Below are 13,148 nucleotides of genomic sequence, written 5' to 3' on the forward strand. Positions count from 1 at the left end.
TTCTCCGAATATAAGCACTACTGCAAATAAAAATACTTATTTGACTCAATGGACTAGACAAAACTCATCACACAATAAGTAATAAACACTTTTTCAATATCTAATTAATTATGATTTACAATTTCGGTTGGTTTCACTCATTTAACAGACCATCTGTTCAAAACACACGCATACACACACATAATTAATATATATTATGTTTTTAAATTCTATTATTATTTTTGTACAAAATTATATATTATATACAAAGTTATATCGGTTAAATTTTCCATATTATCACTGTCTTTATCAAATGATTATTTTAAAGCAAGGGCAAATGAATTGTGGTTAGTCTTTATCTCTCACACAACAATATTTTGATTTGATGATGGGTCAAATTAGAATTACACACAGAGTTTCTATAAAATATCATGAGCAATATTTTAATTTGATGATGGGTTAAATTAGAATTATTAAAGTTTGAAATGTAATTGATAGAAATTATAAAATGTTTTATGATCTTATTTATAGGAAAGGAAATATTACATATTTAGTGTGCTTGACAAGTGTCCAATATAAGTTAATTTTTGCATCATTTTGACATTTATCTTGTTTTGATTTTGTCAAATATCTACATAAATCACCCTAATTTGACTTGCTTTGCAGATTTTTGATGATTATTGAGAGTTAAAAGAGAAAAACAAAGGAAATGGAGGAAATTCAAGCTATTTTGGGAAAAACTGACTTTGACACGACTGAACAACAATCTTGAGGCTTGAACCACACGAGAAAACAAACTTTAGAGAGAAACCTCAAGCACTAAACTTGAGGATAAGTGATAACGTTGTCGTTGATGCAACCAAATTGATACTATTAAACTATAGCAATTTTAGTATTTCTAAGATAATAGCCAATAAAATAAAAAGGATAAATTCAACCATGAGTCATCTTCCAAAGAACACAGATTGATTTCTAACAAATTAGTTATTATAAAAACTATACAACAAGGGTTAGTCAAATAAAAGTAATTCAAAGAAACTAAAAGATTAGAGAACAACGTAACAAAAGAGAAAGAAATTTATAAAAAGATAAAAATAATTATAAAGAAAATAGATTGATTTCACTGCTTTTTCAAAATAGGATTCATCAATGGTTATCTAAAGATTATTGTTCAATTAACTATTAACTTAGATTTTCAAATTAATCAATGTAAATTCTCAATTAATTTGTTAGCGTTCTCACTATTAACCAAAGTACATTCTCAATTAAAAGCAAAAACTTTGAAGATTAGTCATAGTAAATTTAACCAAAGTACATTCTCAATTAAATATTACTATGTCTAATCATGTCTATTCTTTTACCTCTTATATCAAGTAAAAAGTTAATTAACCAAAATACATTCTTGATTAATGCTTCTTAAAGTTTTTACCACTAATCAAAGTACATTCTCAATTGGTAGCAAAAACTCATTCAATCACATGAAAGTTTCTAAATTTAATCAAATTAAATTCTCAATTAAAATTAAAAACCTTTGGACTCATATGATTGATATTTTACGTAGATTTAACATCATGCTTACTTGCTATAATGTAAAAATCATTACTTTTACTTGATTAAGAAGAAAAACACAACAACAAGAATCAAAAGAACAAACATATTTATTCATCTAACCTCAGAATCCAATTAAGAAATTACGATAGAATCAACCTTAGAGGCTTAACACTCCATGGAATGTTAAAATAACATGAAAATAAAAAAAGAGAGGGAAGGACGAAATTTGAACCCCCAAAGTCTTCCTAAGCTCTTCTAATGTGTTTTCTTAAGTCTCTTTATATAGAAATTAGATTGGGCTTTGTTTCAAGTTTTTTTGTTGATGTAATCTTCTTTATCATAATGTAATTTCCTCCAATTATCTTCTAACTAATCCAATATCCTCAATATATATTTGATTGTTGTGGAGATCTAAAAATATTTGAGAAGATATTTGCTAGATTAAAAAAGATTTGGCAAATATTATCTTTTTATATTTCTTGATATAGTTAAATATGGTAATTATTTAACAATTTCAAATAGAATATCTTAAGATATATTTTTCCCAAATTATCTTTAATCATATACATTTATCAATTATCAAAGCCCTTTTGGTAGAAAAAATAGAGAAAATCGCGAGATCCAATTTTTTGTTACAAGTTCCCTCCTCCTAGCTTAGCCAAGTTTCTTCACTTTTTCATGCTATGCTTGGATTGATTTCTTGTGGTCTTGATTATTTTCTATTCTTGGACTTATCTTTAAGGTTTCATGAAACTTTAATCAATTTATTTCTATACATCAATGAGCTCAACTTTAACTGCAACTGCATTAACACACCTTAAAATATCCAAAGAACATTTATGCAACTAAAAAGTTAGTTTTAATATGTTTTTGTATATCATGCTAAATAACCCCAATTATAACAAATTCTAATTAAAATATTTTATTAAAGTACAAAAACCAATTAAGAATTCAATATTAAAGATCAAATAAGGGCATAAATATATATACACTCATCAATAAGCCATGAAGACTCCTTCTGAAAGAAATTATCCCAGGGGCTACAACTCCAAAAGATCAAGGCTTGAGTCACAAAGGAAACACGTATTGGAAAGAAAACCTTTACAGTTGGAGCCACACTTTCACCGTCGAAGCCACGCCTTAGAAACTTTTTAAAAACAGAGTTGCTCCTCTATTTTAGAGGATTTCTATACATAACTTGGAGAGAGACTTTTTATTGTTGAAGAAAAGATGAAACCCTTTGGAACTCTCTTGTATTGGTACTATTACCTGTTTGTGAATTATTTTATGCTTGTTGTTGGATGAACTAATCACTTGTCTTATCTCACTGGCTTGGGATTAAGTGTGAACTAGAAAAAAGTTGTGGTCCAACTAATTCTCCTCCTGCTTTTATATGCTAGGAATATATCTAAGGCTCTAGTTGGTTATAGAGTCATAATCTTAATGCAAGTGATTCATTCTAGCACTAAGGAATCATACTGAAGTCTGGTGATCTTAGGCTCTAGGTGCTAGGAATGGTCCTATAGTTAAATTTAAAGAGAACTTGCAGGACATGATTACTTGTGTTTTTATAACTAATAATTGAACCTTCACAAGAAAGGGACACAAAGTGGAGAAATCTAGCTTCAACACTCCTTTATTATCCTAAAGTCAATCCTTTTTAATTCCAAACTATTTTTCAACGTGTTATATTTCTAAAATAACTCCATTTTCTTACATAAATTTTGTTTCCACACTCTTTATGCACCTTTTTATTGTTTTATTCAAAGTCAAGCTAGTTTAGAATGCTATGTTTTCTTCCAAATCCTTGTGGATATAACACTTGTTGTACTACAAACTACCCACTATACTTGTTGGAAAAATTGATTGCTTTAGAGCATCAACAATGTTCTATTGTGTGTTCTTCATCTATAATTTTCTACCAACCAATGTAGAACTATAAATCTTTACCAACCAAGGTAGAAGCATAAATCCCTAATAATTGATATAGGAGTCGTACCTAAGGCCCTTTACATTTGGAAGACCACATACTCATTGTTACGATGATAATCCATATACTTTTCAATGGAAAATTGAGGTATGCTTCTTCATTCTTTTTCATCATGAGTTTGGATATTTTTTCATTAAAGACTAATATAAAATTTGAATTCATATGATAGTATTGACCAAAACTAGCTCATGCATGTTTCATGGTGTGTAAGTCATCAAAGAATCTTTCCAACACCTTTTAATTACCACCAATGTGCTAAGACTATTTCTCTAAAATGATTAAATTTACTTTTTAATCTTTCACAATGAGCCAATAATATATTGTATCCACCACTCTTCTTTATGCCCTAAGATTTGAGGATCAACCCATATTGAGTTATCAATTATTATAACCTAATGGTGACAACTTTTTTGTTGCCTAAACTATCCCGACAAACTAATTAATCTTCTTTACTAATGTAGTATAAGGCTTAACTCAGGTTTGTCCAAGGATAGATTTTGTGGATTGAATGCAAAAGAATATGTTTTTGGGAGATATTTGAAGGTAAAAAAGGAAAGGTAATAACATAAAGTTATTACGGCAAATGTAATATGATTAAAAAAAAGTGAAAAAATATATCATAGGATATAAATGATAGTAGCATGAACTAAACTAACATGCAAAACAAGAATAAACAAAAGGGAAAAATGAACTAGAAATTCTGCATAATTAAAAGTAGACTAGCACTACCAACATAGACCAACAAAACCAACAAAATGTACAAGTAATAAAACATCGCAAATACTATTGGAAAGAGTAAGAATCCTAGACGAAGGTAAGTTAAAAACTATGCAGCCAAATGAAATTAACAACTTGGACAATAATTAAACCAATAAACCACCATATTAACTAAAGACTTGAGGTAAACTAACTTAAGAAATGCAAAGTAGTAACTAAACTGTAGTGAATAAAACCAATCGAGCTTAATATGAATTTAGTAAAAAATGATTTTTGCTTGAGTAAAATAGAATATATTTGGAATTAAAATTGGGAAAATGGGTTGAACAAGGAAACTAGAGACATTGTGTTAACTACAAAATGATTATGGATAGTGATTAAGCAACACAAGCTGTTGGAAAATAAGCTACACTAGTTGAAACACTAATTAAGCCATCAAAGCAAGTTGGAAACTGACATATACTTAAGCTAGTGAAACAGTAAAAAATAGAACTTAAAACAATGGAATTGAAAACTAACCATAAACCAAAACTACAACCTTCTCAAATTGGGAAACAAAAAATGGCCCCGTAGAGAAGGTCGAGACAAGTCGTTTCTCCTCCCAACATTCAATAAAATTAAAAACAATTGTCTCTCTGCCCTGTTACATTCCTTTATTGTCTTCTATTTTATTCACTAAAAACGCAAGAAAAAAAATTCCAAATAAAAATCTTAAAGGTGCTAAAAAAGATGTTGTCAATTCTGCCAAAATGTTGTTTTTCTCTTTCTTGTGTGAGAGTGTGTTGCTGCCATAATAGAATTGGTTTAAGTTTTGTTTGTTGATGTGCCAGTGCATAATCTTAGCTTAGCTTCATTTAGGCCATTCCTTATGTAGCTCAATAGCACATCATATGAAGAGGAGTGATCTGCTCCCAACTTTTCATGTTATTATTAGATTTAATTCACAAGTCATTATACCCATGAAATATGCATACCTTACTCCATGCTAGAAAATATGACCCGACCACAAAAGTTTTCATCTAAGAATTAAGTCTTTTAGGCCGATTAGAGTAGGTCACTTATAAATGTGAAAATTTTGTAACAATATGCTCTTAGTGACATAAGTATAAAATATATGACAAGGACACCTTTTTAACTTATTTTACCTTTATACATAAGTACATCAAGTTAAACGGAATCATATTTCATTATCTATATTATTGTTGCTAGAATCCAACGTTTGTTTGCATATCAAATTAAAATATTTATTCTATATTTTAGCCACATAATTATTAAGGTAAATTTTCATATTATTATTATTATTATTATTTATTTTCATATTGTTCTATGTTTTGCAAGTGAAATTGAAGGTTTTGGGAGATGAAAATGGTGATGTGGTTGTGTAAAATATTGTTGTAGTGTATGATGATGGTTTTTTATGGAGAAAGAAAATGGGGAATGATAATAATATGATGAAAGTAATGGAATTAGGAAGATGATGAAATGGGAGTTCTATCACATGGTTGTTCTATCTATGTTCAAATTCTAATTTATTTCCCAAAGATTAGATATTTTCAGATATCATGATATTCCATCATACATTATTATAATCTAGATATAACATATGAACAAGATGAAATTATATTGAACAAGAAGATTTACATCAATTTAAGTTCATTACATCCAATCCTAATGAAATGGGAGTCTAAGTACTCTTATACATCTAAAACATACAAGATTGGTGGAAATTTCTCATTGCATGAAGTCTTGATGCCTTAAAGTTTCCTCTGACAGAATTTCATAGTTTCCTTGTGTTCCCACACTTCAAAACTACTTTGTCTTGTTAATTCATGATATAATAACCACTTTCAAAAATTCATCTCTCGCTGAGCAAGAGAACACACTTGTTGGGCAAATAAACAACTTCTGATTTGCTTTTAACTACTTTGTCTTGCTGAATGATACAATTTACTCATTGAGTGAGTATTTTTCTTTTTTGCTAAGCGAATGGATTGTGGCTGAGCGAAAGGGTTCCTAACAGCAAACTCCAAAACTCTTCAAATGTTAATTTTCCTGCACAATATTCTACAAAAGACAAAATAACATTTAACTTGAACTAAATAGAAAAATATTACATCTTCTCATAAGGAAAACACCAAATACATTAATATATACAAACTTAAGGTAAGAAATAAGCATGAATAATAAGTATTAATCACATTTATCAAGGCCTTTATATGATTATTTTATGGATAGTTCTATATAATCTCGTAGGCCTTTACAGATGAAGTCAACCTTAGGACATAATCCACAATGATAGGTGACCTAACAAATGTGGCATGGCAAGAGATAGAAAACTCTAAATGAGGTATTCATAATAGCCAAGTAGATACAAGATCTAACATGACAATCATTAAACCTACACTCCTTAAAGCTCACTCAAACCAAGGTATAAGACCCCAATCTCAAAATGAATGAATGCCATAATATGTGTAGTGTGTGAAGGGAGCAACCTAAGACTACCTAAACCTACACCTGCAAAACAACCAAAAACAATTTAGGCAAATATAATAATTGTCATTTACCTTAAGGTTTAATAATTTCATAATATAATCAGAACATCAAAGCAGATATAAGAAAGACAATATAAAAATAGGGGAAAACAAATATTTAAAAACAAAAAATATTTTGCACACTCAACTAATAGGATTAAGTCTTGAATATCCCCAACGAAATCGTCATCTATCATAATCGAAATCACCACAAGATGACGAACAAAAAAATAAGGAGTTAAAAACGAGTTTGGAGTCGTCACCGTAGGTCTACGAAAAACTAGAATGATAAATCATGGTCTATGAAATCAGATTTTTAGGTTCGAGAGATACGCATAGAGAAGGTATTAGTATCCTACAAAGCTCATTCTAAGATGATACCTTTAATGAAATGTGCAAAACTAAATGTATTGTTCAAAATGTTTATTTTTCCCAAAAATGAAATGAACAAGATTCTAAAAAAGGAAACAAAAGTTCATTTTATATTTTTGGGCCCAGTAAGGACTAACCCTCGCTCCTACGTATCTCCATTTACAATGAAGAATAATGGTTATGTTGAAAATAGAATGGCTTAATTTCTCACACCAAGAGGGGGGTGAATTGGTGAAATGTAAAAACAACGTTTTCTTTAAATATTTTTCACAAAGTCGATACCTTGAAAAGCTTTCTTGAAACGCAAGGAAAAAGATTTGTTTATGCAGCGGAAATTAAATCGATTTAGTACAGTATGAAGACTGAATAAAAGAGTGCATGGATAGAAAGATCAAACGCTGAGTTTTTATACTGGCTCGGCCAAGCCTACATTTAGTGTCCTTCCAACCACAGGAAGCCAATGCACTATAATGATCAAGGTTTTTACAACAAGGTTTTTATAGCAACCTCACGTCAAAAATATAAAACACCTCTCTAACCCTCTAATCAAAATATAGGCATATAGAAACAGACTAGCAGCAAGAATCCTCTCTCTTGCAGTCTAAACCCTTTGAGTCACCCTCAAAGTCAAGAACGCAACACGCTCTTCTTCTTGTAATCACAACAGGGAACCTCAATCCAATCCTCACAAGATTGTAGCCTCTGATCTCTCAATTACACCCAATGTGTAGATATGATTAGCCTTTGTGAGTGCAGTTAACTTGCTCTTCAAGAATCCACAAGTAGATGATCACCACAGTCACTTCTTGTTTCATGGAGCTCTTTCTCTCTTTTTGTAAGAATGCACTTTATGCAAAAGATATCACAAACTGTTAGATTCAGAAAAGTTCTTACAGAAATCAAGTTCGCGTCAATTTATAGATAAACACAATTTTGATGCATTTTAATCGATTAAGTTACTAATGTAGTCGAATATAACAATTTTGTTATAGTAGTTAGCAGCAGTCAATGCAGTTAATTGAATGTACAATTAATGCAGTCGAATCACATTTAATGTTTGGTCAACATATTAAAAATATAGTTGTTGTACCATTTAATTCATGCATTAATAGAATTTCAAAAATGTAACAGATTTAGTCAAATGCACTTTGCATGTAATCGACTATGTAACGCAGTTAAACAAAGTTTTGAAAAACTTTCACTTTGAAAATCTCATAGCACACTTTGAAAATTATTTGTGCAAAGCCACGAGTTTTAATCGACTCACCCCATAATGAAGTCGACTTAAAACTGTTGTTTTGCCACACAATTAAAAGTTTAGCATAAGTGCTTGTGGTTTTCCTTCTATAAAACATCAGACATGCATTCACCAATAAATCAATTGTATAGCACAGTGAAATGTAATTTATCAATAGAATCATGTTGTCAATGCTTTAAACAGATTTACACATTGATTAAAACATAAAGCATGTAAGCAATATAACATGTAACACATAAACAGTACATGTGTTATTAATTATGTTGTCATCATCAAAAACCAGAAGCTTTGAGATTGTAGGTTCAGCTAAATCAGTGTTCCCCTATCAACAATCTCAACAGGTTACATAGTGTAGAAAAAGTTAGGCCAATAAACTCAACCAAAAGGGAGGGGCGGGGGGGGGGGGGGGGGGGGGAGTGAATTGGTTTTCCCCTTTCAAAAATTGTTCTTTAGAAAGCTTTTTGAAATCTTTGAAGTTTTCTTGGAATGCAATCAAAATAGAATAAGAACAATGTAAAAGAAAAGAAATAGAGAGATTCACACAATTGTTTATACTGGTTCGACCCACTACCTACGTCCAGTCTTCCTTCAATCAACCTTAGATAAAGAGATCCACTATATTGATAGAGTTCTTACAAGCAAGACATACAAAGAACAATCCTCTCAAATGTACTCTCCTCTCTAACACAATATCAACTATAGCATACACCCAGAAAGATCACCCACTTTCTGTCACTCTTAAAGCAATCCCAACTTTAAGGAATAGAACTCCACAAAGTCCTCTTCCTAGCCGCAGCAATAAGGACACAATCAACCTTGATTGTAGATGATAACTGATCATTGTATAATACACTTTGAGTGCTGATACGGATCAGCAAATGAAAGCACAAAGTTCTTGCAAGAATCTTTAAGTATTTCCTTCCACTGAAGCAAACTTGATTCTTTAAGAAATTCAGAATGCTCCTGCAATTAAAATCTCAACAAACAATTAGTTATGAAAGTGTAAGATGATAGAATTGTTGAAAGGCAGAGAGCAATGCGTCTATTTATAGATTTTTCAATTCTAACGCATTTTAATCGATTAAGCAATTAATGTAATCAGTTAAGCTTTTCCTTCAGCTTTAACAGTTTTACATTTGCATAGGATTTAACAGATTAAATGTGCATGAAATCGATTAAACATATCATACAAGCCACAACATTCAAAATATGATCGTTATTGACAGTCATGGCTTTTCAATAAAAAGGTTTTCACATAAAACGCATTTTAACCGATTAGGAAATTAACGTAATCGGTTAAGTTCCATACTTAAGCAATTTTGAAAACTTTTTCCATTCAGAACGCTTCAATGAACTCAACAAACATGTACTGGCATAACAACGTGTTTTAATCAATTATGCAATTAATGTAATCGGTTAAAACATTGTTGTTTTGCCTCTACTAAGCATTTACTGATATCTGATGAATTTTAACAGATTATGCATATAGTGTAATCGATTAATTCATGCAGATATGCAATGTGCAAAGTGTTTCAATTTGTTATTCATTTTAAATCAATGAATACACATACCAAACAGTTCAAGCCCAACCATAGATATAATCAAGCAACAGTTTTGTCATTTTGTTGTGTAAAAAACTATAAAACATTTCTTTTGTTATCATAAAAAACACATATGTGAGATATGGGTTCAGTTATACACAGCTCCCCTGTCAACATATAGTTCTTTGAAAAAAAAATTAAAAAACTATCTGGAAGATGATTTTAATTAGGTTAATATTTTTACTTTTGAAATCTTAATATTGTTGTTAATATCAAGTGAATATGTGACTTAACATGATAAAATATTTCATTTTAGAAAACAAATGAAAATTTATCAAGTGAATATGAGACTTAACATGATAAAATATTTCATTTTAGAAAACAAATGAAAATTTATCAAGTGAATTTGAAACTTAACATGAAAAACAAATTAATTATCAAGCGAATTTGAGATTTGATATGACAATTAATTTTATTTCTAAATTGTTATGAAAACTTAATTACCGAGTATCTAATCATTTTTTAAAAAATATTATTACAAAAGTTTGTAATTTCTATTTAAAACAAAGAAAATGGTATATAAGTGAAAATGTAGAATCAAAAATAGCAAAACGATTATGAGAATGCAGAACTCAAATAAAAACATATCCTAAGAGAATACCTTAAACTAAAAAAAAAAATATGTGAAAAAAATTAAAACCTTGGTGAAAGAAGTCATGATAGCCACTGTTAGTGAAAATGAAGGTTTTGGGAGATGAAATTGGTGATGTGGTTGTGTAGAATATTATTATAGTGTATATTGATGATTTTGTATGGAGAAAAAAATGGGAAATGATGATAGTTTGATGAAAGTGGTGGAATTAGGAAGATGATGAAACTGAGTGATGATGTGAAGGAGAAGACGTGTGTTAGAAAAAGAAGTCCAAAGTTTTTGTATGTAAAAAATATGTGAGTATTTATAGAGTGATGGGTAGAGAAAGTGAATGGAGAAAAATAATTAAAATAAGGGTTAAATATGTTTTTAGTCCCTAAACTATGGGCCATTTCTGGTTTTCGTCCCTCTTCCAAAGTAAGGTACACTTTAGTCCTCATCTTTTTCGAAACTTTGGTTTGAGTCCTCCAAAACTAACACCGTCAAAAATATGCTGATGTGTCTAACGTCTCTGTCCACGTGTAATTGATTTTTTGTTGACGTGTGTTAAGTCATCTGGGGATGTCAGAGAAGGACTTAGGTTGGGATTTTCACCTCCGGAAGCTCTCTGTCAGTGGCAGAGACTCTAACACCGCCAACGATCCCGCTTCTGATCCTTCCCTTCTTCCTTCCGTAACTCTTCAAATTCTTACATTTTCATTCCGTTATACTCTCTCTATTTATTGTTAAATATTAACTTTGTTCTTGCTTTAATTTTGATTAGGTGACAAAGCTTCATGCTTTATGCAAGACCGAGAATTCCGAGGACTTGGTGGCTAGGGTTTATACCTCCGCCGCGCTGCAGCTTCCCTCTCTCAATCTCGAACCTCCAATGGCCTTCTTTTGCTTGTAATTTTTTTTTTAAATAAGTTGTCGATTGTATCGTAAACCCTAATTTGGAATGAAATTGGTACTCGAAACCAGTACCCTTCAACAAAACCCTACATCCCCAAATCCATCCATCATTTTAAACCAAAACAAAGACAAATGTGAACTTACGTGCCCAACTCCACCAACGCCCAAGAAGGTGATATCCAAGCTTCAACCTTCTTTCCACTTTGTCTTTGCTCGAATCCTTCACACAACACTTTGCAATACTTTGCAATGAAACTAATAAACCAAACTTCACCAACGCTGGATTAACTTTGCATTTTAGCTGTTTAAACACGTGGAAAGAGACGTTGAACACGTGCAAAGAGACGTTAGATACATCAGCATATTTTTGACGGTGTTAGTTTTGGAGGACTCAAACCAAAGTTTCGAAAAGGATGAGGACTAAAGTGTACCTTACTTTGGAAGAGGGACGAAAACCAGAAATGGCCCATAGTTTAGGGACTAAAAACATATTTAACCCTTAAAATAATGAGCAGTGAAAGTAGGTTGAAAAAATATAATTTTAAAAGCGAGTGAAAAAAATAAAAAAGTTAATGCAGAAAATTGGTGGAGAAAAATAAGATGAAAAGTGGTGTAGAAAGTAGGTAGAGAAAATATAATTTTAAAAGTCAATGGAAGAAATAAAAAAGTGAGGGGAGAAATTAGGTGAAAAAATTAGTGAAAAAAAATAATATAAAAAGTTGATGAAAAAAGTAGATAGAGAAAATATATAACATTCTGATTTTTGAGATGTCACAAATTATTAAAAATCTATCATAGGACGAAAATGTACTTAAAGAAAACATTATCTAATTACATTATCTCAAGTAATAAAATAACGAAGGAAATACTCCAATTATATTGTCTTAACTTGTAAAAAAAATAGCTTTAAATGAATCCCAAGAACCATGATCATCATAACATAACCTGAAGCATCTCAAGTACCATGATCATCATCATAGATACACCACCAACATAACTATCAAAGTCATGAACAACACCATGAGCATCACAGTACCATAATACCATAGTGAAAAAAATTTATCTCACTCTTGTACCCTATCTCACCGACTATAGTCAATTCTACAGCCCAACTATAGCCTCCCCTACAGATCATCTCCTTCCAATGCATACAAGGCAAACGAAAGCACATATCCGCAGATAGAACCGGGATTTACAAGGTACAACAAGTAGACTTATTCTTCACTCTCATGCTCATCAATCACATACTCAGATACATAACAACATTCACTCTCAACCACAAGTCAAACTAACCCTAAACATAACCACTAACCTCAATCTTTGATTATCATCATATTCCACAGCTCTTCATGCTTGGTTCATGTCCATTCTTCATCAAATTCGCCATTTTTCACCAAAATGCATTGTGATAATCAATTATCACTTAATATAATTGATTATCTCAATGAAATTTACTCAAAAATATCATGCAGGAAGGGATAATCGATTATCATAATATATAATCGATTATTCCCGAAACCAAACTTAAAACCAACGTGCAAATCGATTATAGCTAATGATAATTGATTATTGCCAAATCAAAACACATCCTAGACATGATTCAAACATTCAAACATATATACATCAACCCTAGATCACGTAGAAACATAGTTAACACATCATA

Source organism: Vigna angularis, chromosome 1, assembly GCF_016808095.1.
Source record: "Vigna angularis cultivar LongXiaoDou No.4 chromosome 1, ASM1680809v1, whole genome shotgun sequence".
NCBI lineage: Eukaryota > Viridiplantae > Streptophyta > Magnoliopsida > Fabales > Fabaceae > Vigna > Vigna angularis.